At 45.4% G+C, this 23,988-nt stretch overlaps 1 long non-coding RNA gene across 3 annotated transcripts; it reads left to right on the top strand.

Moving 5' to 3' along the window:
* The first annotated feature begins 3,493 nt into the window (after window positions 1–3,493).
* Window positions 3,494–20,548, top strand: LOC140386033 (uncharacterized). 3 transcript variants are annotated; one of them, XR_011933545.1, is made up of 5 exons: window positions 3,494–3,708; window positions 4,812–4,930; window positions 10,663–10,756; window positions 15,708–16,043; window positions 20,266–20,548. It is a non-coding gene; the product is annotated as an uncharacterized lncRNA (long non-coding RNA). The 3 variants fall into 3 exon arrangements; XR_011933546.1 differs by lacking the exon at window positions 15,708–16,043; XR_011933547.1 differs by lacking the exon at window positions 15,708–16,043 and having other exon boundaries at window positions 20,219–20,548.
* Window positions 20,549–23,988: the final 3,440 nt, after the last annotated feature.

Here is a 23,988-nt window from a genome sequence, read left to right as displayed (position 1 = left end):
CCGCATCTTTGGGGGCCGAGCCCCAACATTGAGGGGCTAGGTCGGCGCCGGACGAATTTCCGCCCCGCCAGCTGGCGGAAAAGGCCTTTGGTGCCCCGCCAGCAGGCGCGGAAATGACATCTCCGGGCGGCGCATGCGCGGGAGCGTCAGCGGCCGCTGACAGCTTCCCACGCATGCACAGTGGAGGGAGTCTCTTCTGCCTCCGCCATGGTGGAGACCGTGGCGGAGGCGGAAGGGAAAGAGTGCCCCCACGGCACAGGCCCGCCCGCGGATCGGTGGGCCCCGATCACGGGCCAGGCCACCTTGGGGGCACCCCCGGGGCCAGATCGCCCCGCGCCCCCCCCAGGACCCCGGAGCCCGCCCGCGCCGCCTTGTCCCGCCGGTAAGGTAGGTGGTTTACTTTACGCCGGCGGGACAGGCATTTTAGCGGCGGGACTTCGACCCATCCGGGCCGGAGAATCGAGCGCGGGGGCCTGCCAACCGGCGCGGCGCGATTCCCGCCCCCGCCGAATATCCGGTGCCCGAGAATTCGGCAACCGGCGAGGGCGGGATTCAAGCCAGCCCCCGGCGATTCTCCGGTGCCGGAGGGAGGTCGAAGAATCTCGCCCCTGATGTAGATGTGGGGGAGGGGGAAGCTAAGGGGAGAAAAGGTAAGGAAAAGTGGAAAAGGTGGGGAGGGGTGGTTAATATATATAAAGAAAGACAAGAGAGAGAGAAATGGTAAAAGACAGTTAAAATGAAATGGGATTAAAACAAATGGGTCGAGGTGGGGTAGAGCTAATCATCTGAAGTTGATGAATTCGATGTTGAGACCGGAAGGCTGTAGCGTGCCTAACCGCAAGATGAGATGTTGTTCCTCCAGTTTGCGTTGTGCTTCACTGGAACATTGCAGCAGGCCAAGGACAGACATGTGGACATGGGAGCAGGGTCTTGTGTTAAAATGGCAAGCAACGAGAAGGTCAGGGTGCTGAATGCGCACAGACCGAAGGTGCTCAGCAACGCGATCACCCAGTCTGCGTTTGGTCTCTCTGAAATAGAGGAGACCACATTGGTGGTCTGGGATTTGAAGCTCATTGCCTGACAGGATGGTAAAGGCAGAAACCCAGTGCAGATTTTTAAAAATGCTTGAATACACCTTGTGTGCATAACCTTCAGAATTATGGACCCAGTCCTGGAAAGTAGGTTTAAGCTGAATAGCTTTTTTCTGGCCAGCACCGAAGCATAGATTGAATGGCCGCCTTCTGTGCCATGAATTCTCGATGTTTGTTTCAGAAGCAGGCTTACATTAACACTGCAGTGAAGTTACTGTGACAATCCCCTAGTCCCCACACTCCGACGTCTATTCGGGTACACTGAGGGAGAATTCAGAATGTCCAATTCACCGAACAAGACGTTTTTCGGGACTTATGGGAGGAAACTGGAGCACCCGGAGGAAACCCACGCAGACACAGGGAGAATGTGCAGACTCCGCACAGACAGTAACCCAAGCGGGAATCGAACCTGGGAACCTGGCACTGTGAAGAAATTGCACTAACATCTGTGCTACCATACCGCCCATAAGCCTGCTGACCCTCATATCCAAATTTCTGGTACTCATCGTGCAAATCAAGAACTGAATTGGGAAAGTAACTGGAGTTGTGGAAGGAACAGGCTTGAGCAAGATAAAGGGCCCTTTCTCACCTGTGCAGTCTTTTGTTGAGGGACCTACACTTATAGCTGTAATGTGAGAAAAGGCCAATTCTTCCACTGATCAATCTCTGTTTCATTCTTCCCCATCAAATTTTCCTTCATAACTCCTCCATCCCAATCCATGCTCCATTATACCTGGCGACTGGTTTGAAGACCGATAGCTTCGTTGGATCATCATCATAGATGTCCAAGGATCCGGTAAAAAGATGCCATAGCAACTGGATCTTCCTCAGTTTGTTCTTATTCTCCATTTTGTTTGATCCAGAAGACCCCGTCATTCCTTGAACACTAGCTGACTGAAATTAGAAGATAAATAAAACATATGGTTAATACTTTCACTCCTCTGCTGTTGCCAGCAGGAGACTCAATGGTTAGAACCACCAATGAAGTATTCATAAAAGGACACCGTGAAACAACCATTCAGGACTTTTGGCCCAAAAGATAAAGCCATGCATTTATATAGCACCTTTTGTTACCACCCAAAGAACAACATTGCGGGTGCGATTCAACCAAAGCATTTCTGTGTCCGGTTTTGGGAACCTTAAGTGGATTGTTTCTCGGCACCTGCCCCGTTGAGGCCACACTTACACCATTTCCTACACTAGCAAGCTCAGCTCTGGACCCCCTCATTTCACCCAATTTACCTCTTCCAGTGTCCTCGAGTCCCCACTTACTCCACCTTTTATGGGCTTGACCTGGCACAGGCCACCTGAACATCTTGGCAGTGCCAGGATGAAAGTGCCAGGCTCCATAGGTGCCATGGGTCAGTGGGAGCGCCAGGGTACCACTCTGCCCAATGCCCAATAACCTGGGGGTCTCTGATGGCTGGGAGACCCCCCAGGTGCCGTTACGACTGGTCCATGTTTGTCTGGACCAGTACTAAACAGCAGCCTGGTGAGATCTCCCAGGTGTGGCCGGTGAATCCAGGGCCCCGGGAGAATCTGGCGAATGCACATTTAAATGAGCCTAAGGCTCATTTAAATATGCATATCTGGATCTCGCCCAGCAAGAAGGAGATCCAGATCGTGATGACTCGATACTCCGTTTAATCTCATGAGGTATTTTGAGCATCGTGAATCTCGCGTGAGGCCTTTTGCGAGATTCAGGCCTCGGCCCGACACCAAACCGCGCCCCACACTTTTCATCACCATGGTAATCCTCACTATCATCACCACTATTACAATTCACGATCATTACCATCAGGATTGCTGTCACCACCATTACCAACGTATTATTACCACTATCATCATCACATCATTATCATTTTACTATTATTCATTGGATCAGGGTAACACTTTGGCATGACCTGAGAAACACAACATAACTGATCCACTAAGTGACCTATTCCGACAATGTGTCAACCTTAGTTGATTTCTTTTGTGTAATCTGTAACAAATAAGGACTTGTCAGAAAGGTGGTTAATTTTTGACATTGATTTAATTTTTCCATTCCCCCTCCAACAACCAATCATCCTTATCCCAGGACACTGTCTGGCACTGCCTTTGTACCTCACACCAAGGATGAGCTCTGGTGCAGTTGCAGTCACACCCTTCACTGCAGTTGATGCCCAATCCTCACCTGATCAGAGCGTGTAATGGAAACTTGATCATGCGCTTGCGTTTAACAACCATTCCGTCAGAAAATTGTGAACGGGGAGTGTCTGACATTTCATTCACATTATTCATTTATTTCCAGAGGATTCACCCTCAGTACATGCCTTTCCAGGTTATTATATCTCTCAGCCAATGTAAAACTTTAAGATGGATGCAAAGGACCCTATTGGAACCATAAGGGTGCTGCATATAAATGACTATAATTTCTAGGCATGAAGTAACTAGTATTTGTATCTATGAAAATAATTGCAGTGCTTCTCAGTTTCTGTTTCCAGTGTGGTCTTTATTTCTGGGCCTTATAGAGGAAGATTTTGAAAGTTTCATGATGGTTAAAAAAATAATCAATCAGTTACTGGCAGCCCCGAGAACATTCAAGCTAAACGGGAAACAAGGAGAACAAATCAAGGTATTAGTAGGACTAGAATATTATATCTGAATGACAGTAAGAGTTGCATTTCCCTTCAGATGCATTCAGGGTACTTTTTCACCTTGCATTCCAGTTGAAGCTTAGAGAAATAAGTGGCCCACTTTATTGCCTTCTTAATCACCTATTGCACCTGTAAACCAATTTTTTGCACTAGGACACCCAGGTTCCTCTGCACAGCAGCATGTTTTAATATTTTATCATTTAGATAATAATCCCTTTTGTTATTATTCCTATCGAAATGGATAACCTCACATTTGTCAACACTGTATTCCATCTGCCAGACCCTAGTCCATTCACTTAAACTATCCAAATTCCCCTGCAGACTTCCAGTATCCTTTGCACTTTTTGCTTTACCACTCATCTTAGTGTCGTCTGCAAACTTGGACACATTGCACTTGGTCACCAACTCCAAATCATCTATATAAATTGTGAACAATTGTGGGCCCAACACTGATCCCTGAGGGACACCACTAGCTACTGATTGCCAACCAGAGAAACACCCATTAATCCCCACTCATTGCTTTCTATTAATTAACCAATCCTCTATCCATGCTACTACTTTCCCCTTAATGCCATGCATCTTATCTTATGCAGCAACCGTTTGTGTGCACCTTGTCAAAAGCTTTCTGGAAATCCAGATATACTGTTGGCTCCCTGTTGTCTACAGCATTGGTAATGTCCTCAAAAGATTCCACTAAATTAGTTCGGCCCGACCTGCCCTTTATGAACCCATGTTGGGTCTGTCCAATGGGACAATTTCCATCCGGATGCCTCGCTATTTCTTCCTTGATGATATATTCCAGCATCTTCCCTACTACCGAAGTTAAGCTAACCGGCCTATAATTACCCGCTTTCTGCCTACCTCATTTTTTAAACAGGTGGTCAGAATGTACAAATTTACAAGTACAAATGTATTAGCCAATTCCCCATATCAAAAAAAATCAAAGGCATAAAATCTGCTTTACTGATGTGTCCTTTAGGTCTTTGACAATGTGGTATTTCAGTGGGCTGTGGCTGCATGCTGCACATTCTTGACATAATGAAGGAGAAACTCCTCCCACTCTGAATTTGTCACCTGCCAGGTGAAGAAGAATAAGAAAAGGATGAAGAGGAAATGGAGGAGGAGAAAGAGAGATGGCAACCTCCCCAGCCCCACTGAGCCAGGGCTGCCAGCTCATTGAGGCGACACGGTGGCACAAAGGTTAGCACTGCTGCTAAAAGCTGCTACGAGCAGCTTCAGGGACCCAGGTTCAATTCCAGAATTGGCTGACTGCGTGAGTTTCCTCCGGGTGCTCTGGTCTCCTCACACAGACTAAAGATGTACAGATTAGGTGCATTGACATGCTAAATTGCCCCTTAGTGTCCAAAGATGTGCAGGTTAAGTGGGCTTATGGGAAAAGGGTGAGGGAGTGGGCCTAGAGGGTCAGTGCAGACTGGATGGGTTGAATGGCCTCCTTCTGCACTGCAGGAAATCTATGCTTCTATCTCAAATGCACCATCCCATTCACCATCTCAACCGCTCTCTTCACCTTTGCCCTGCCTTTTGCCATCGCCATCATTTATATGTCAACAATTTTCGTCCTCTCCCTCACTTGGCTGCAGACATAAAAACCAACATCAAATGCACAATTGCAGTCACTGTAAGTGGAGGTGCCCGTCCTTCTCTCCACCTCCTGTATCAAGATTTCCAGTGCAGCAGAGAATGTTAGTACATGCTTTCTTCCACTTCCAGATGATTCAGTTGACAAACTATGATTATTACCACTTAGAGCAATTGCATTGCACCTCCCCTTTAATAGATGCAGCCTGTCGTTCAAGGCCATTGGCCACTGCCCATATCAGATCCCCTTTTGATTTATGGAACCAAAAAGCAGTATGATGGCACTGACTCTGCATAACAATCAGTAAAATCATGACTTTAAAATGCTACCTGAATCAAAGTGAATGGGTGTAGGTGGGTTAAGTGCAAGCAATAATCCCAGACCCATTTTCAGACGTTGGCCAATCTCTTCTTTTCGCTCGGGGCCGGTTTAGCCCACTTGGCTAGACAGCTGGTTTGTGACACAGAGCAAGGCCAGCGGTGTGGGTTCAATACCTGTACTGGCTGAGGTTATTCATGAAGGCCCCGCCTTCTCAACCTTGCCTCTCGCCTGAGGTGTGGTGATCCTCAGGTTAAATCACCACCAGTCAGCTCTCCCCTTCAAAGGGGAAAGCAGTTGATGGTCATCTTGGACTATGGTGACTTTACCTTTACCTAATCTCTTCTCTTTCTGAAACTTTCTTAGCAGCCATGTTGATGGATGCACAGCCATCCCCCTCCGCCATCCCTTTATCGCCCTCAAGCTTCCTCCCATTGCCTTGACCCACCCAACATCGCCCTGCTTCTCCGCACAGTCATCCTGGAGACACCAACCATCAAGCTTGACCCAAAGCCTAAGACCATTGAGCTTCAAACTCCCACCCTCCAACCTCCTCCCACTTCCCCCCACACTTATCCTTCTTGGCATCAACCTGGAGCCTCCCTCCATCAACCTTAACCAGCTCCTTTATCCCCTCATGATACGTTATAGAACATAGAACATAGAACAATACAGCGCAGTACAGGCCCTTCGGCCCATGATGTTGCACCGAAACAAAAGCCATCTAACCTACACTATGCCATTATCATCCATATGTTTATCCAATAAACTTTTAAATGCCCTCAATGTTGGCGAGTTCACTACTGTAGCAGGTAGGGCATTCCACGGCCTCACTACGTTCTTCGCTTCAAAGTAAATGTACCAATCATATGGCAGGACTGGTGAAACAATAATGTGGGTTCTTTATTTGAAGGTAAGACTATTTACAGAGAGAGTTAAGTGGAAGACTATGGTTAGCACATTTGCCCTCAGCTGCTGTCACTTGTAGATGGAACACAAATCATGGGCCGACTACATCAGATCCTGCCAAGATGGGGTGTAATGATTGACAGTAGTCTATGATATGCTACATGTACCTCATATTACAGCACCTCAAAGACACTTGTCCTGTTTCCCCTCCAGCTGAAGATGCCTGACTTTAATTTGGCATACCTTCTCTGACTGTTGTGATTTCACAAACAACGGACCCTTTCCTGCAGGCCAGAACCTGCCACTCCTTAGATATCTCATCTTCTTCTTCTTCTTCCATGGCTGTACTGCTATTTGAGGACCTGCCATAACCACTCTCTCCCCTCCCCTCATCCTTGCTGCTACCGAACCGCCCAGCTTCATCTGCTTGACACCAGCCCCTCCCCCAACCCCCCCACCCCCACCCACCCAAAACCGTGCCACTGAGTTGGACATAGGGAAAGCATTACTTCAGATCCAAAGTTTAAACAACCTTGTCTGTTTTAGGCTGTGAGCAAACTGGAGAGATACATTTCTGATGTTTTGCTGACTTCAGCAGAGCTCTCTGGTGCTGTCTAGTGCCGGGTTGCCTGCACTGAGTGCTGATTGGCTGAGTGAGAGTGCTTTCGGAGTTGGGTGGAAACAGGGAGTTAGGTGGAACTGGGAGCAGAGGCTACAAGAGAGAGAGCTGATTGGTCAGTAGTGGGTAAGGTCAGTAAGACTTTACAACCTCTACCACTTTTATGGTTTGAAAATCTGTTTTGTGGTTCTGCAAGTGCTATAATTGGTAGTTTCAAGGACAAGGAAAGAAGGTCCCTAGAGAATTAACTATAATGTGATATTATATCTAAAGGTTTAATTTAAAGGGTTACATCTTGTCAGGAGATCTCCAGGCCTTGGTTTGCTCCTCTTGCTGCATGTGGGAGGCCGGAAACATTTCCAGTACCTGGGACCAGCATGTGTGCACAAAGTGTCTCCAGCTTCAGCTCCTGGAAGCCCGGGTTTTGGAGCTGGAGCAGCGGCTGGGACACTGATTTGAGATGGATAGAAAACTGGTTGGGAACAGGAAACAAAGAGTAGGACTTAATGGGTCTTTAGGACCCAAGCTATTCACTGTCGTGTTGGGTGTTCCGACATACAAACGAACCAACACGGTTGTAGATGGTACAACTCTGTTTTATTACTCGGTATAATAACAACTGTTAACTTCTGGCTGTGGTTCATACTTCACCAGTTAACCTGTGGACCCAGCCCGAGCACTATCTTAGAGAGGCACTCAGCACATGGTGTATGTCTGAGTGGCACCTGTGAGCTCCGGGCTCTGAGCTATCTCCTGGTGGAATGAGCGGGAACTGTGGTGTTCCCAGTTTTATAGTGCGTGTGCTCTCACTGGTGATTGGCTGTGATGTTGCGTGTGTGTTGATTGGTCCGTCGACCTGTCCATCAGTGTGTGTGTGTGATTGCACCATGATATGTTAATATGGATATCATGACATTCACAATATATATTAATGATTTATATGACGAAACAAAATGTCATATCTCCAAATTTGCAGATGACACCAAGTTGAGTGGGTGGATGAGCTGTGAGGAGGATTTAAAGATCCTTCAGTGTGATTTAGACAAGTTGAGTTACTAGGCAAATGAATGGCAGATGCAGTATAATTTGGATAAATGAGAGGTTATCCACTTCGGTAGTAAAAACAAGAAGGCAGATATCTCCAAATATTACCTGAATGGCCATAAATTAGGAGAGGGGAATGTGCAATGAAGCCTGGGTGTCCTCGTGCACCAGTCGCTGAAGGTAAGCATGCAAATGCAGCAGGCGGTAAAGAAGGCAAATGGTATGCTGGCCTTCATTGTGAGAGGATTTGAATACAGGAGCAAGAATGTCTTGCTGCAATTATACAGGGCCTTGATGGGGCCACACCTGGAATATTGTGTGCAGTTTTGGTCTCCTTATCTGAGGAAGGATGTTCTAGCTATAGAGGGAGTGCAACAAAGGTTTACCAGACTGATTCCTGGGATGGCAGGAGTGACGTATGAAGGGAGATTGAATCGGTTAGGATTGTATTTGCTGAAGTTCAGAAGAATGAGGGGGGATCTCATAGAAACCTATAAAATTCTAACAGGACTGGATAGGGTAGATGCAGGAAGGATGTTCCCGATGGTTGGTGTGTCCCGAACCAGCACAGTCTGAGGATAGGGGTTGACCATTTAGGACAGAGATGAGGAGACCTTTGTTCACCCAGAGAGTGGTGAGCCTGCAGAATTCATTACTACAGGAAGTAGTTGTGTCCAAAACATTGTATGTTTTCAAGAAGCAGTTAGATTCAGCCATGACCATAATAAATGGCAGAGCGGGCTTGAAGGAGCAAATGGCCTCCTCCTACTCCGATTTGTTCTATTTTTCTATAGGACCCAGGTTCAATTCCGGCCTTGGGTTACTACCTGTGTGGATTTTGCACATTCTTCCCGTGTCTGTGGGGGTTTCCTCCAGGTGCTCTGGTTTCCTCCCCCATTCCAAAGATGTGCAGGTAAGTGAATTGGCCATGCTAAATTACCCCTTCATGTCCAAAGGTTAAGTGGGGTTACGGGGATGGGGTGGGGAAGTGGGCCTGGGTAGAGTGCAGACTTGATGGGCCGAACGGCCTCCTTCTGCACTGTAGCTATTCTATGATCAATCTATGATTAACTTCTCGAAGATCCCGTTGAGTATTTATGGTATACAAATAGATGGTGAATCAGCAGCCACCACTGGGTGGTGTGATGGCTATTCCTGCCACTGACATGTTGCTGACTGAATTTCAGCTCCTGCCTAGTTACCTGCTCCTACATGCCTGATTAAATGTTGCTCTTTGAGTATAAAATGTAGGTGGATGTTCAAGTGTAGTGCTAAAGGAATGCTGCACCATTGGAGGTCTGGCTTTTGGATGAGATGCTCAGCTACATGGGAGATGTTGTGCGAACGCAAACTGAACAAAGTGATAATCCATCACAGATGCACAGTCAATCCCTGCAGCAGAAAATAATTATGGGATTCATTCCCACACACAGAAATACACAATCCTTGGAAAGCAGTGTGCCTACGATGCAGTTACTTTATTAGTAAAGCATCTTCATAAAATAATGGCAGTAATTATAGAGTGAGTTTGTTCAGTTTTTAAAAAAAATCAACAGATAGTTCTTTTGACTAACTTACACAGTCAAACATAAACAGCTGGTATAAGTTCCACCCCGCTAACCAGTTGCCCACATGTGCGATAGCAACATCAATTGGATTAAACTAATCCTTGGTGTGTAGCGGTGAAATTGTTGGCCAAACTGCACAGATGTGGTTTTTAAATGGTCAGCAATCTAGGCAGCCTAACGTTTTAAATATTTAAAAAAACAGAGTTCGAGGAATGTAAAACAGACTTGTGAGTTCATGGCCACCAACCGCTGATCTTGAACATGTCAGATTTAATTCTGTAGATTTGTGGCTTCTTTGTAGTGATTTGGAAAACTGCAGTCCACAATTCCACCTACTTTTCAATGAATGGGGGCTAACCTTGTTTTTCTCACAAGGCACAAAGGGTTTATTTTATGAGGAAAGGTTGGACAGTCTGGGCCTATAGCCAATGGTGTTTAGAAGAATAAGAAGTGATCTTATTGAAACATATAAGATCCTGAGGGGACTTGACAGGGTGGATGTGAAAGGATGGTTCGTCATTGTGGGGGAGACTAGAACTAGGGGATAGAACTTAAAACTAAGGAGTCTCCCACGTAAGTGTGAGATGTGTAGAAATGTTTTTGTTTCAGAGGGCCATGATTGTTGGGAATTCTCTTCCCCGGAGAGTGGTGGAGGCAGGGCCATTGAATATTTTTAAGGTAGAGGAAGGTATATTATTGACTCACGAGGGAGTCAAAGGTTATCAGGGTAGGCGGAATGGGGAGCTGAAGTCACAGTCAGATCAGCAATAACCTTATTGAATGGTGGAGCAACCTCGAGGGGCTGCGTGGCTCCTAGTTAAAATGTTTTTCTGTTACTGCCTTGTCTTGATAGGAACTGTTCTATTTATATTAGGTAGAATTTCGACCAGTGTTTCAAGTTTGTCAATCCATGATTCCATCTGCCTATCATGAGTGGAAAAGCATAAAACCTCGATCGCTTAAAATTGGTGAGTCGCCTTCTGGCAGGTTACATGTAGTACTGCGCTGGTAATGTATGTTTACAGTATCGTACTATTCTAAACCCCTCGCAAATCTGTGACAACAAACAAAAGAAATGAATTAGTCTGTAAAGTACTTTTGAAGCATTAATGTAGGAAAACGTAGCAGTTAATTTGCACACAGCAAGCTCCCAAAACAGAACAACGAGATCAATGGTTTGTGTTGTTGGTTATGGGATGAATGTTGGCTGGGACACTTGGAAAACATCTCAGCTGGTTTTTTTTTAATTGTCAAGGCGAGAGTGGCTGGTTTAGTGGAATGATGGATTAAAAGATGATATTATTCACGGCGCCGAGGTTCCAGGTTCAATCCCGGTTCTGGGTCACTGTCAGTGTGGAGTTTATACATTCTTCCCGTGTTTGCATGGGTTTCGCCCCCACAACCTAAAGATGTGCAGAGAAGGTGGATTGGCCACGCTAAATTGCCCCTTAATTGGAAAAATGAATTCGGTACTCTAAATTTATTTATTTATTTATAAAAAAAGATTTTTTTTTAAGATTAAATTATGGGGGCGGGCCGCCTTGCATTCCTTTGAGTTTGGGACATTGAGAGGTAGTCAGATGTGGTTTGTGATAAAGGGATCTGATAGGGGAGATAGAATTAAAGTGTATCTTCTCTTTGTGGAATATAGAACCAGAGGGTACAAACTTAATATCGGACACCCTTAGGTGCACAGGACAGTGCAAATTTTTAATTTGGGGCAGAGTTTTCCTCCTTTGGAGACAGCTGGGATGTCGAAGTGCTAGCATTATGGCAGGAGACAGTGTCAGGAGGGACAGCTAACTTTAAACTGCACCATGCCATTTTGCCAGCAGAAAGAACCACAGTGACATTGGTATGCACCAGGCAGCGAAAAGTGAAGCAATTAATTGCTCAATCAATGCCCACCCTGAATGTCTGTTGGCATTTTTCCAACACCAAGACTGGGACAACATTCCGGTGTGGGCTGACAAGTGGCAAGTAACATTTGTGCCACACAAATGCCAGGCAATGGCCATCTTCACCAAGAGAGAATCTGACCATATCCCCGTGATTGTCAATGACATTACCATTGCTAAATACCCCAATAGAACATCTTGAGGATTATCATTGACAAGAAATTGATCTGGATCCGCTATAAATACTTTGGCTACAGGAGCAGATTAGGGGCTGTGAAACCTGCAGCCAGTAACTCATCTGTAGTGGAATGAGGACTGTAGTGGATATGGGGGCATAGCAGGGTGGGTATAGGAGGCCATGATAATCCAACTGGAGGCAAGCAAAGTCATTCCTGAAATTTAGGATGGCTAGCCCATCCTAGTTCGAGCTCGTTAGATGGGTCCTTTTTTGTCCAATGTGTGCAGGAGGGTTTCCTGACACAGTATGTAGATAGGCCACAAAAGGCGAGGCCATATTGGATTGGTACTGGGTAATGAACCAGGACAGGTGTTAGATTTGGAGGTAGGTGAGCACTTTGGTGATAGTGATCACAATTCGATTATGTTTACTTTAACAATGGAAAAGGATAGGTATATACTGCAGGGCAAGAGTTATAGCTGGGGGAAAGGCAATTATGATGCGATAAGGCAAGACTTAGGATGCATAGGATGGGAGGGGAACTGCAGGGGATGGGCACAATTGAAATGTGGATCTGGTTCAAGGAACAGCTACTGCGTGCCCTTGATAAGTATGACCCTGTCAGGCAGGGTGAAAGTGGTCGAGCGAGGGAACCATGGTTTACTAAAGTAGTTGAATCACTTGTTAAGAGGAAGAAGGAGGCTTATGTAAAGATGAGACGTGAAGGTTCAGTTAGGGCGCTCAAGAGTTACAAGTTAGCTAGGAAGGAACTAAAGAGAGAGCTAAGAGGAGCCAGGAGGGGACATGAGAAGTCTTTGGCAGGTAGGATCAAGGATAACCCTAAAGCTTTCTACAGATACGTTAGGAATAAAAGAATGACTAGGGTAAGAGTGGGGCCAGTCAAGGGCAGTAGTGGGAAGTTGTGCATGGTGTCCGAGGAGATAGGAGAGGTGCTAAATGAATATATTTAGTCAGTATTCACACAGGAAAAAGACAATGTTGTCGAGGAGAATACTGAGATACAGGCTACTAGACTAGAAGGGCTTTAGATTCTTAAGGAAGAGATGTTAGCAATTCTGGAAAGTGTGAAAATAGATAAGTCCCCTAGGCCGGATGGGAATTATCCTAGGATTCTATGGGAAGCTAGGGAGGAGATTGCTGAGCCTTTGGCTTTGATCTTTATGTCATCATTGTCTACAGGAATAGTGCCAGAAGACTGGAGGATAGCAAATGTTGTCCCGTTGTTCAAGAAGGGGAGTAGAGACAACCCCGGTAACTATAGACCAGTGAGTCTTACTTCTGTTGTGGGAAAAGTCTTGGAAAGGTTAATAAGAGACAGGATGTACAATCATCTGGAAAGGAATAATTTAATTAGAGATAGTCAACACGGTTTTGTGAAGGGGAGGTCGTGCCTCACAAACCTTATTGAGTGCTTTGAGAAGATGACCAAACAGGTGGATGAGGGTAAAGCAGTTGATGTGGTGTATATGGATTTCAGTAAAGTGTTTGATAATGTTCCCCATGGTAGGCTATTGTAGAAAATACATAGGCCTGGGATTCATGGATTAGCAGTTTGGATCAGAAATTGGCTAGCTGGAAGAAGGCAAAGGGTGGTGGTTGATGGGAAATGTTCAGCCTGGAGTCCAGTTACTAGTGGTGTACCACAAGGATCTGTTTTGGGGTCACTGCTGTTTATCATTTTTATAAATGACCTGGAGGATGGCGTAGAAGGATGGGTGAGTAAATTTGCCGATGACACTAAAGTCAGTGGAGTTGTCGACAGTGCGGAAGGATGTAACACGTTACAGAGGGATATAGATAAGCTGCAGAGCTGAGCTGAGAGGTGGCAAATGGAGTTTAATGCAGAAAAATGTGAGGTAATTCATTTTGGAAGGAATACCAGGAAGACAGAGTACTGGGCAAATGGTAAGATTCTTGGTAGTGTGGATGAGCAGAGAGATCTTGGTGTCCATGTACATAGATCCCTGAAAGTTGCCACCCAGGTTGAGAGGGTTGTTAAGAAGCCGTATGGTGTGTTAGCTTTTATATGTAGAGGGATTGAGTTTCGGAGCCATGAGGTCATGTTGCAGTTGTACAAAACTCTGGTGCGGCTGCATTTGGAGTATTGCGTGCAGTTCTGGTCGCCGCATTATAGGAAGGATGTGGAAGCATTGGAAAGGGTGCAGAGGAGATTTACCAGGATGTTGCCTGGTCTGGAGGGAAGATCTTATGAAGGAAGGCTGAGGGATTTGAGGTTATTTTCTTGAGAAAGAAGAAGGTTAAGAGGTGACTTAATTGAGGCATACAAGATGATCAGAGGATTATAGGGTGGACAGTAAGAGCCTTTTTCCTCGGATGGTGATGTCGAGCACGAGGGGATAGCTTTAAATTGAGGGGTGATAGATATAGGACAGATGTCAGAGGTAGGTTCTTTATTCAGAGAGTAGTAAGGGCGTGGCATGCCCTGCCTGTAACAATAGTGGACTCGCCAACATTAAGGACATTTAAATGGTCATCGGATAAACATATGGATGATAAGGGAATAGTATAGATGGGCTTTAGAGTGGTTTCAAAGGTCGGCGCAACATCGAGGGCCGAAGGGCCTGTACTGCGCTGTAATGTTCTATGTTCTAACCCAAACTGGGGATAAGCAGCAAAGCAGAGTGCTAGCCTCAGCAACTATTACAAACCCTTAGCCATGAAGGAGGCAAAGCTGAGGAACAAGAGGCCTGAGAGAAAACAAATATGATACCCAACAAGGTGGACTGATGAAGAATACATTCCCTGGAAATGTCAGAGCATTAGTGCTGCAGGAAGCTGTATCTATTCAAGTAATTGGTTTCTTGCCTTCATTGATTACCTCAGGTCTAGCAGGTCACAAGGTCATGTCCTGTGAGTAAGTAGCCATAAAAGTCATTTTGGTTTTGAAGTTCTTCATGTTTGGGTCGATCCAAGGATTGGCTGCTCATATGGGTGGCGCTTCTCAAATTTGATTTGATTTGATTTGATTTATTATTGTCACATGTATTAGTATACAGTGAAAAGTATTGTTTCTTGCATGCTGTACAAACAATGCATACCATACATAGGGAAGGAAGGAGAGACTGCAGAATATAATGTTACAGTTATAGCAAGGTGTAGAGAAAAGATCAACTTAATATGAGGTAGGTCCATTCAAAAGTCTGATGGCAGCAGGTAAGAAGCTGTACTTGAGTCGGTTGGTACGTGACCTCAAACTTTGGTATCTTTTTCCTGACGGAAGAAGGTGGAAGAGAGTATGTCCGGGGTGCGTGGGGTCCTTAATTATGCTGGCTGCCTTTCCGAGGCAGCGGAAATTATAGATAGAGTAAATGGATGGTTTGCGTGATGGACTGGGCTACATTCACAACCTTTTGTAGTTTCCTGCGGTCTTGGGCAGAGCAGACTCCATACCAAGCTGTGGTACAACCAGAAAGAATGCTTTCTATGGTGCATCTGTAGATGTTGGCGAGAGTCGTAGCTGACATGCTAAATTTCCTTGAATGGCTTCTCATCATTGCATAACGCAGTTTAAGGTTGTGCTTTTTGACAGAAATGGGTCAGAAATAACGTTCCAAACAAATAGGGCAACACAAGCACCCAGGGCAATGTGACTCACTTCCGTCACTGGATTTCCTCAGGCGCAGGGGATCATCGATTGCACCATGTGGCCATCAAGGCCACTAAGCAGCCAGGGAGATTCCTCAATAGAAAGGGATTTCACTCCCTAAATGTCCAGCTGGCCTGCGATCACACCAAGCATTTCATGTGGGTCAGTCCATGGTATCCAGGCAACATAATTCTTTCATCCTCTGGCAATCACAGGTACCACAGCTCTTCCTGGCGGTTCAAAGACTCCATGGATTGCTGTTAGGGGAGAAGGGATGGCCTCTGAAGAGATGGCTTCTGACACTGATGTAAGAACCGCAATGGATGCACAGAAGCCCTTCAACCCACGCCATCTCATCACCATGACCGCCATCGAGCAAGTCATCTGAAGTCCTCTCTCACGTTCTGGTTGTGTGCTATGTTCTCTATAAACATGCCTTCCGGGGAGGGCTGGGCCTTGAAGAGGGAGAAGTGATGGATCAGCACAATTCTTTGGAGGAGGTAGAGGCAGTGCCTGTAATCTGCAAGGTCTTCAACAGGACCAGATCAGAGGTGAGCAAACATGAGCAGAATGGCAGCAAAACGCAGGTAACTTTTCTTCAGGCATGAACCTCGTGTGGACATTTCATCCTGGAATTCACTTGGATCTAATGCTTATCTGCATTTAAACAAGTACATCTACCATACAGATTCTTCCACTTGCCACTAAATTGATAACCACAATAATTACTGCCAGTTTGCCTCTGAATCACGCCTTCCTCATTATTACCCTGCCTATTGCACACATCTTCCACATAATCAGACGGCAAAGATTTAAAATATTTAAAAGCTACACTTCGAAAATACTTTGGGAGGTCCTGTAGTCATGAGAGGCGCTATATAAATGGAAATCCTATTCCAAACAGGTTTTCAGTTCTTACGGGATTAAATTTCCCTTAAACTGAAAGAACAGTGCTTCATCTGGCAAAGATTAACCTCTCTGGTGACCCCAGAGACAAGCATTGTGATGTAGATGTTTGTGCTATAACTGAATGCAAACGATTCTTGGCTGCTCCTGCCCTACACCCACCTCAGTCACAGATATATAACATTCCCATCAAAGGCACTGCAGATTTTCCTGTTCATTAAGTACCATATTGCATAACCACAGCAGCTTTGCATTCAATAACAGGCACACAAGTACAGAAGAGAAAGCAAGTTAGTCCCTGTAGGTGCATAATCATATATTGTGGTGTGCACTTAAATCTAGGACTAGGCTGTGGTAGGTTAAAGCGTCTTTGAGCTTCCCTGATCTCTTTGTGAATGTATGCATTGTATGACATTGTACTCTGCCAAGATTGCTCTTAGTTTAAGAGCTATGCTGAGTTAACTCCTCACAACCTCGGTAGCAGTTAAATTGTTAGAATTGGGATCAGCAGTTCAGGGATAGTGAGATAAAAAATAGGCTGGAGTTCAGATGACTTGCTCAGGGCAGCATGGTAGCACAAGTGGTTAGCACTGTGGCTTCACAGTGCCAGATTCGCTTCCCCGCTGGGCCACTGTCTGTGCGGAGTCTGCACGTTCTCCTCGTGTCTGCGTGGGTTTCCGCCGGGTGCTCCTGTTTCCTCCCCCAGTCCAAAGACGTGCTGGTTAGGTGGATTGTACATGCTAAAATTGCCCTTAGTGTCCAAAAAAGGTTAGGAGGGATTATTGGGTTACGGGTATAGGGAGGAAGTGAGGGTTTAAGTGGGTCGGTGCAGACTCGATGGGCCGAATGGCCTCCTTCTGCACTGTATATTCTATGTTATGTCCAGGGATTTCTGCTGGAAGTTGTATTTATAATTTAAATCCTGACTCATCTGCATGTTAACTTAATTTGATAAGACTCCTGACTCAAGAGTCTGAAGATTGTGATACAAGTCACACTCCAGTTTATAGAGGGTAATTTTCTGACTTTACTTTCAAGTCAGAGAGCTTTGTCAGGTAAGAAGGCATGACTTGTCCATTTAGCAATTACCAACCCTCCAGGATTGGCCTGGAGTCTCCAGGAATTGAAGTTCAATCTCCTAGGCACTGTTGTGTGCAGCCATACAGAAAATTCATAGCTGTGAAATGTTCAGAACACAAAGAGTTAATGTCACATCATAACTAACCACCAGATGGAGCTAGATGCAGAACTATACAAAGCACTGATTCTGGGAGAAGACTGGAGAAGTCTGGAGAGGAGCAGTGAGAGGGTGGAGAGTACAGTTATAGGTAGATGTAGATTGTAGATTACTAGATTATTGTTTACTATAGGAGTAAGTGGTCAAGCTTTAATAAGTCGTGTAAATAAATGAACTTAGCTTCTGTGGTCTTGGGAACACTACAACCTCTATCTTGATAACAAAATCACAAAGAACACCACAATAGGAACATTTAAAAAACATGTTTTTAAAAAATACTCTTTTTCTTTACTATCATTTCTCTTTACTAGGCGTATAAATATTGAAAATGGTGGCATAAATTTGGGTCACATTCAAGCATCATCCAATTGGGTAATGAATATTTTGCTTTCCAATTGGCGCAGGAAGGCTGACTAAAGCAGGAGGGCAAGTGATGAAACCTCCAGGAATACATTTCATCACAGTTGGCAACCCTAGCATTTAGCGTACTTGGTTTCTGACTATTTGAAGTAAGGAAATGTTGAGCACCAGATAGTTGTGTCCCAAATGGCTGATGCGAGGAGAATGGGACTTCTGGGACAAGGAATAGAAAACAAAATCCGTGTATTCTATGGAACACTCCTGTCCAATATCGAGGGATAAACTTCAGTCAGAAAAATCTAAATAAGGAGAAAGTGCTTCTCATGGCAGAAGAATTGGCAACCAGAAGGCACAAATTTAACAAACTGGCAAACAGATTTACTCGGTGTGATGCTATGATTTGGACTGCTCGTCCTGAAAGGGTGGTGGAAGCAGATTCAATAGTAACTTTCAAAAGAGAATTTGATAAATGTGTGAAAAAGAAAAAAAATTGCAGCTCTCCTGGGAAAGATTCACGGAGTATAACCAATTGCACATCTTTCAAAGAGGCAGTACAGCACAATAGACCAAAGGTTCGGTGCTTGGTCATTCTATGATAATACAGAGTTGAAGATGGCATTCTTAGGTTGAGAATTTAAACAAAGGCACTATCTGTCTATACAGGAGGGGCAATAAAGCTTCCATGACACAATGCAGAGAAGATCAGGCTCTGCTTTCTCTACTGTGGGCAAAATTCCTCCTTCAACCAGCATCATCAAAGGTAGAACATTTGGTAGGACAATAAATCCAGAAGCAGCCGCCGATCTGGAAGCGAGGGAAGTGCAGTGACCTGCAGGTGAGACTAAAACAGCACAGTTTCAAGTCTCCTCTTCGCACCATACTCCTGGCAAACGTCCAAACGATCGAAAACAAGCTGCACGAGCTTAACGCTAGACGTAACTCTTAGAGCGAAGTAAGAGACTGCGGTGTGCTCTTTTTCACTGAGACATGGCTCACTCTTGCCTCACCGGACTGTGCCATACAACCTGACGGCTTCTCAATACGCCGGATGGATTGCATGGCGTCATCGGGCAAAGTGAAGGATGGAGGAGTTGGCTTCCTCATCAACCCCTGGTCCTCGGACGTCGTGGTCCTGGCGAACTAATGCTCCCTGGACCTGGAATATCTGACCGTGAAGTGGCGCCCGTACTACCTTCCACAGGAGTTCACTTCTGCCATTATCAAGGCAATCTACATCCCACCCCTGGCAGAACTGAAGAAGGCACTTGATGAATTGTACACAGCCATAAAGAACAATGAAACAGAATTCCTGGAGACCTTGTTCATTGAGGCCAGGGAGTTCAACCAGGCCAACCTCAAGAGTTTACTGCCAGAATTCCACCAACACATCTCCTGTCCCACCAAGAGCCCCAACATCCTACCACTGCTACACATACATCAAGGGTGCCTGCTGATCCATCCCCTGATCACACTTCAGAAAATCGGTCCACAAGACAGTGCTCCTTCTCCCAGCATATAAGCAGAAACTTACGCGGGAGAATCCGGCTAGGAAGGTTGTGCAATGCTGGTCCGAGGCAATGAAAGAGCTCCTACGCGACTGCTTGGAGTCAGTGGATAGGTCCATATTCAAGAATTCAGTGGCAAACCTAAACAGGTATGCCACCACATACTTCATCAGTAAATGTGTAGAAGATTGCATGCCTAAGAATGTAGTACGTGCCTTCCCCAATCAGAAACCATGGTTTAATTGGGAGATTCACACCATAATGAACGTCAGATCTGAGGCATTCAAGACACGCGACCCTGACCTATCCATGAAATCTAAGCACGACCTCCGCAAAGCCATCAGGAATGCCAAGAGACAATACCAGACTAAACTAGAGTCACAGACAAATGACATGTACTCTCGTCAGTTGTGGCAAGGCAACAATATAACCGGCTCCAAAGCAAAAACGAGTAGAATATCTGGCAACAGAGTACCCTTCTCCGATAGGTGGATTGGCCAAGATCAATGCGCGGGTTTACAGGGATAGGGTGGGGAGTGGGCTTAGGTAGAGTGCCCTTTCGGATGGTCGGTGCACTGTAGGCATTCTTTGAGTTCCATGGAACTCTGGGAGGCAGAGGGATCTGGGTGTCTTAGTGCATGAATCGCAAAAATCTAGTATGCAGATACAGCATGTAATTATGAAAGCTAATGGAATGTTGTAATTTATTGCAAGGCAGACAGCATTGTCAGAGACTCCTCAAACCCATACCTTGCCCTCTTCCAGACCCTTCCATCAGGCAGAAGATACAGAAGTCTGAAGACCCGCACATCTAGACATAGGAACAACTTCTTCCCCACAGCTACTAGACTCCTCAACGACTCCCCCTTGGACTGATCTGTTCCCTGTAAGAACACCATTCAGGATGCCGTATGCTGCTCTTGCTCATGTATTGCTTGTTTGGCCCTTGTTCCGCGCTGTAACCAATCACTATTTGTCGATGTACCATTTGTCAATGTGCTCTGTCGATTATTCTTTTGTCTACTATGTACGTACTGTGTACATTTCTTTGGACGCAGAAAAATACTTTTCACTGTACTTCGGTGTGACAATAAATATCAATCAATCGATTTAATGCAAAGGGAGTGATGAGAAACTTCAGTGGTGAGGATAGATTGAAGAGATTGGAACTGTTCTCCTTGGAGAGAAGAAGGCTAATAGGAGATTTGATAGAGACGCTCAAAATCATGAGGGGCTGGACAGAGTATATAGAGAGAAACTGTTACCGCTTGTCAAGGGTCAAGGACCATATAGCACAGATTTAACGTGAGTTACAAAAGAAGCAAATGTGATGTGAGAAAAAAAACACAGCAAGTGGCTTGGGTCTGGGATGCACTGCCTCAAAGTGTGGTGGAGGCAGTGTGGGGACTAGAGATGGTGCCCTGAAAATAGGATGTCACTCTTTCTCCAGGGTGGGGAACCCCACTCTGCGGCATCACCATCTTTGTGGTCAAAGAAAGAAAACTTTAAATTTTTCAGTGTGGATAGTGAGAACACTTGTGGATAATCTCAACTTGCAGGAAGAGGAACTGCAGCTGTATCATGTGAGCCATCAAGATTCCACATTGACATCTCTGCCCAGAGTGAGGGACAGTGGAAGGAACAAGCAGGGAAGATACACTTATACTGGAACAATCAGGGGGGATACACTGGAACGGAAAGGCGGGAAGAGACCCTGGTGTCCACATTGTTGCTATTTCCGTCCAAAGTAGTATCGTTAATGCACTGTCAGAACTTTCCAATTACTCATGACATTTCACTTACAGCTCAGCTACAACGGACATGCCACAGTCATCAGCACTTACGCCCTACCCCTTGATTCCAGAGGAGATGTTAAGGAAAAGTTCTATTCCAGCCTTGATGATGTCCTCACTGCCATCCCAAAAGAAGAAAAGATAATCCTTCTCGGGACTTTAATGCCCGGGTTGGTCATGGTGCTGATGGCTGGAGTGGAACCATTGGGGAAAATGATGGGAGCGGGGGGCATATGGGGGAGAGAAGACCAATGAAAATGATGTCCTCCTGCTAACAAAACGTGCTCAGTATGGCTTCATTATAATAAACAGCATCCGATGCCAGAAGGACAAATACAAAACCACATGGAGGCATACCAGATCAAAGCACTGGCATCTCCTAGATGGTGTTTTTGTTTGGGTCAAAGATCTCAGTGATGTCTGCGTCACAGTATCCATGTAGCAACCTTCTTGCTACCTAATGGTTAGATCATGCTCTTCCACCTAGCACCAAGACAAATACCTCCCCGCCACGTCTGGCTTCAGTAATGGAACAGTTGTAATTATCTTCAAGAGGCATTTCCCTCTTTGAGGTATTTCCCTCTTGCCCACAGGAGGGGAAAATCCTGATACTCCTCTTCTTGAGTCGCCTGCTTCCTGTGGCTGAGAAAATCCCCCCAGAGACACAGTGTAGGTTTAGACCTTCCAAAGGAACCTCTGAAATGCTGCCAGACAAATTCATGAAAAAGGTCAAGAACAACACCAGTAACTCTTTATTGCGTTCATTGACCTGGCCAAAGAATCTGACTCAGTAAATCGTGAGGCTCTGAATTGTGCTCCGAAAATCTGGCTGTGGAAGAAACCTCGTCACAATCCTGCAACTGCTTCAGCTTGATATGGTAGAACTCTCTTGAGTGGGAGATCTGAAACAAATGCCTTCAAAATCTGGACTAGGGTCAAGCAAGGCTGTGTGATGGCCCCCATACTATTTACAATCTATCTGTCAGTGGCTATTCACCTCATCAAAGATCAACTACCTGCTGGTGTCAGAATTTAAAGGTAAAGTCACCATAGTTCCAGATGACCATAGGCTGCTTTCCCCTTTGAGGGGGAGGACTGACTGGTGGTGATTGAACGTGAGGATCACCACACCTCAGGTGAGGGGCAAGATTGAGAAGGTGGGCCTTCATGAGTAACCCCAGTATTAAAGATATTCAATTCATACTGTCAGTATTATTGAGATTATTAAGGTATTAAGTATTACTAAGAGATTGAATTCATGCTGTCAGTATTAAATACCGCCTAGACAGAAAGCTCTTTAACCTCAAACATCTTTGTACTAAAACTAAACTACCCACCGTGGACATAAATGTCTACAGCTTTCCGATGACTGCAGTATCATTGCCCTCTTTGCACCAGGTTTACAAGCCACTCTCCATCTCTTACATGCTGCAGACAAGAAAAACTCCGCCTGCTCTTCAATTTTGGCAAAACAAAACACATAGGTCAATCCACACATAGTCAGCTAGCTATACCACCTCCCATATATTTTGAAGGAGAGGCTCTAGAATATGTAGAGCACTTCATACATTACCTTAATATACATACCACAGCCATTTCTCTCAAAAGGCCACCGTTAACGAGGAGGTCTAAGACTGGATCCGTTGATCCAGGTCAGCCTTCTACCAACTATGGCAGTGAGTGCTTAACCGCAAAGATCTCCGCAAGGCAACAAAGGTGCTAGTATTCAAAAAGTTATCATTAACACTGCAGCGAGTGCTACATGTAAGAGAGCTAGAGGAATTCCATCAGCAATGTCTACACCACATTCTCATTAGCAGGACTGTCAAACAAACATTAGTGTCCTTGAAGCCAACTGCACAGCATTCAGGCATAACTCCTGCAAAGTCAACTACTTTGGACTGGACATTGAGTGGATGGCTAAAAAATGTCTCCCCCACCGGGCCCTGTTTTCTTCAATCTCAAATGACCAGTGTTCCAGGGGAGGACAATGAAAACACTTCAAAGACATTCCTTTGAACCATGGCAGCATTGTTGTTAATGGTTAGGGGGAGCTTGCTACCAATCATTCAAAATGGAGGCAAGTTGTCCATCAAGCTGTATCATGCTTGAAGTTACAACGTCTCTTTATGTTAAGGGGTGGCAGCTGCAGAGAAAAGAAAATTGAGCAAATTCCATACTCTGTATCCCGCGACCTCATGAGATATCCTGCCCAATATGCCCAATGACCGATGGGTTGAGAATCAGCCTATTCAGTCACATGAAGACCCATGGCTGAAACTTGTGGTGGAGTAGATGTCATCCTCGAATCGAAGGTGAGCTGACGGCAATTGGCCAGGCCTTCGAGAGAACTTCCCTACTCTTCCTGGAATAGTGCCATTGGATCCTGAAAGATAAAGCAGTGCAGCATCCCTCAGTAATGGACTGAGCTAGCAGCTTGGATTTGTGCAAAATCTCTAGATTGGGCCTTGAGCAAAGCCCGTTCCCCCTCCCCTCCTCAAGACTCTAACTTAGAGGCAACAGCATTACCACTGAGCCAATGCTGACATCTATATCGCACACTATGCTGGTTTGGCATATCATAATCCATCTAATTCTACATAATAAAAACAATTCAGTTTACAGCACTCAAAATTGACCAAACCAGAGCAAATTGCATCCTGCGCCAACTGAGTTTCCGGATCTTTTGCACTGC

This window comes from Scyliorhinus torazame, chromosome 11 (genome assembly GCF_047496885.1).
Source record: "Scyliorhinus torazame isolate Kashiwa2021f chromosome 11, sScyTor2.1, whole genome shotgun sequence".
Lineage (NCBI taxonomy): Eukaryota > Metazoa > Chordata > Chondrichthyes > Carcharhiniformes > Scyliorhinidae > Scyliorhinus > Scyliorhinus torazame.
This window is presented reverse-complemented; position numbering and strand designations above follow the sequence as displayed.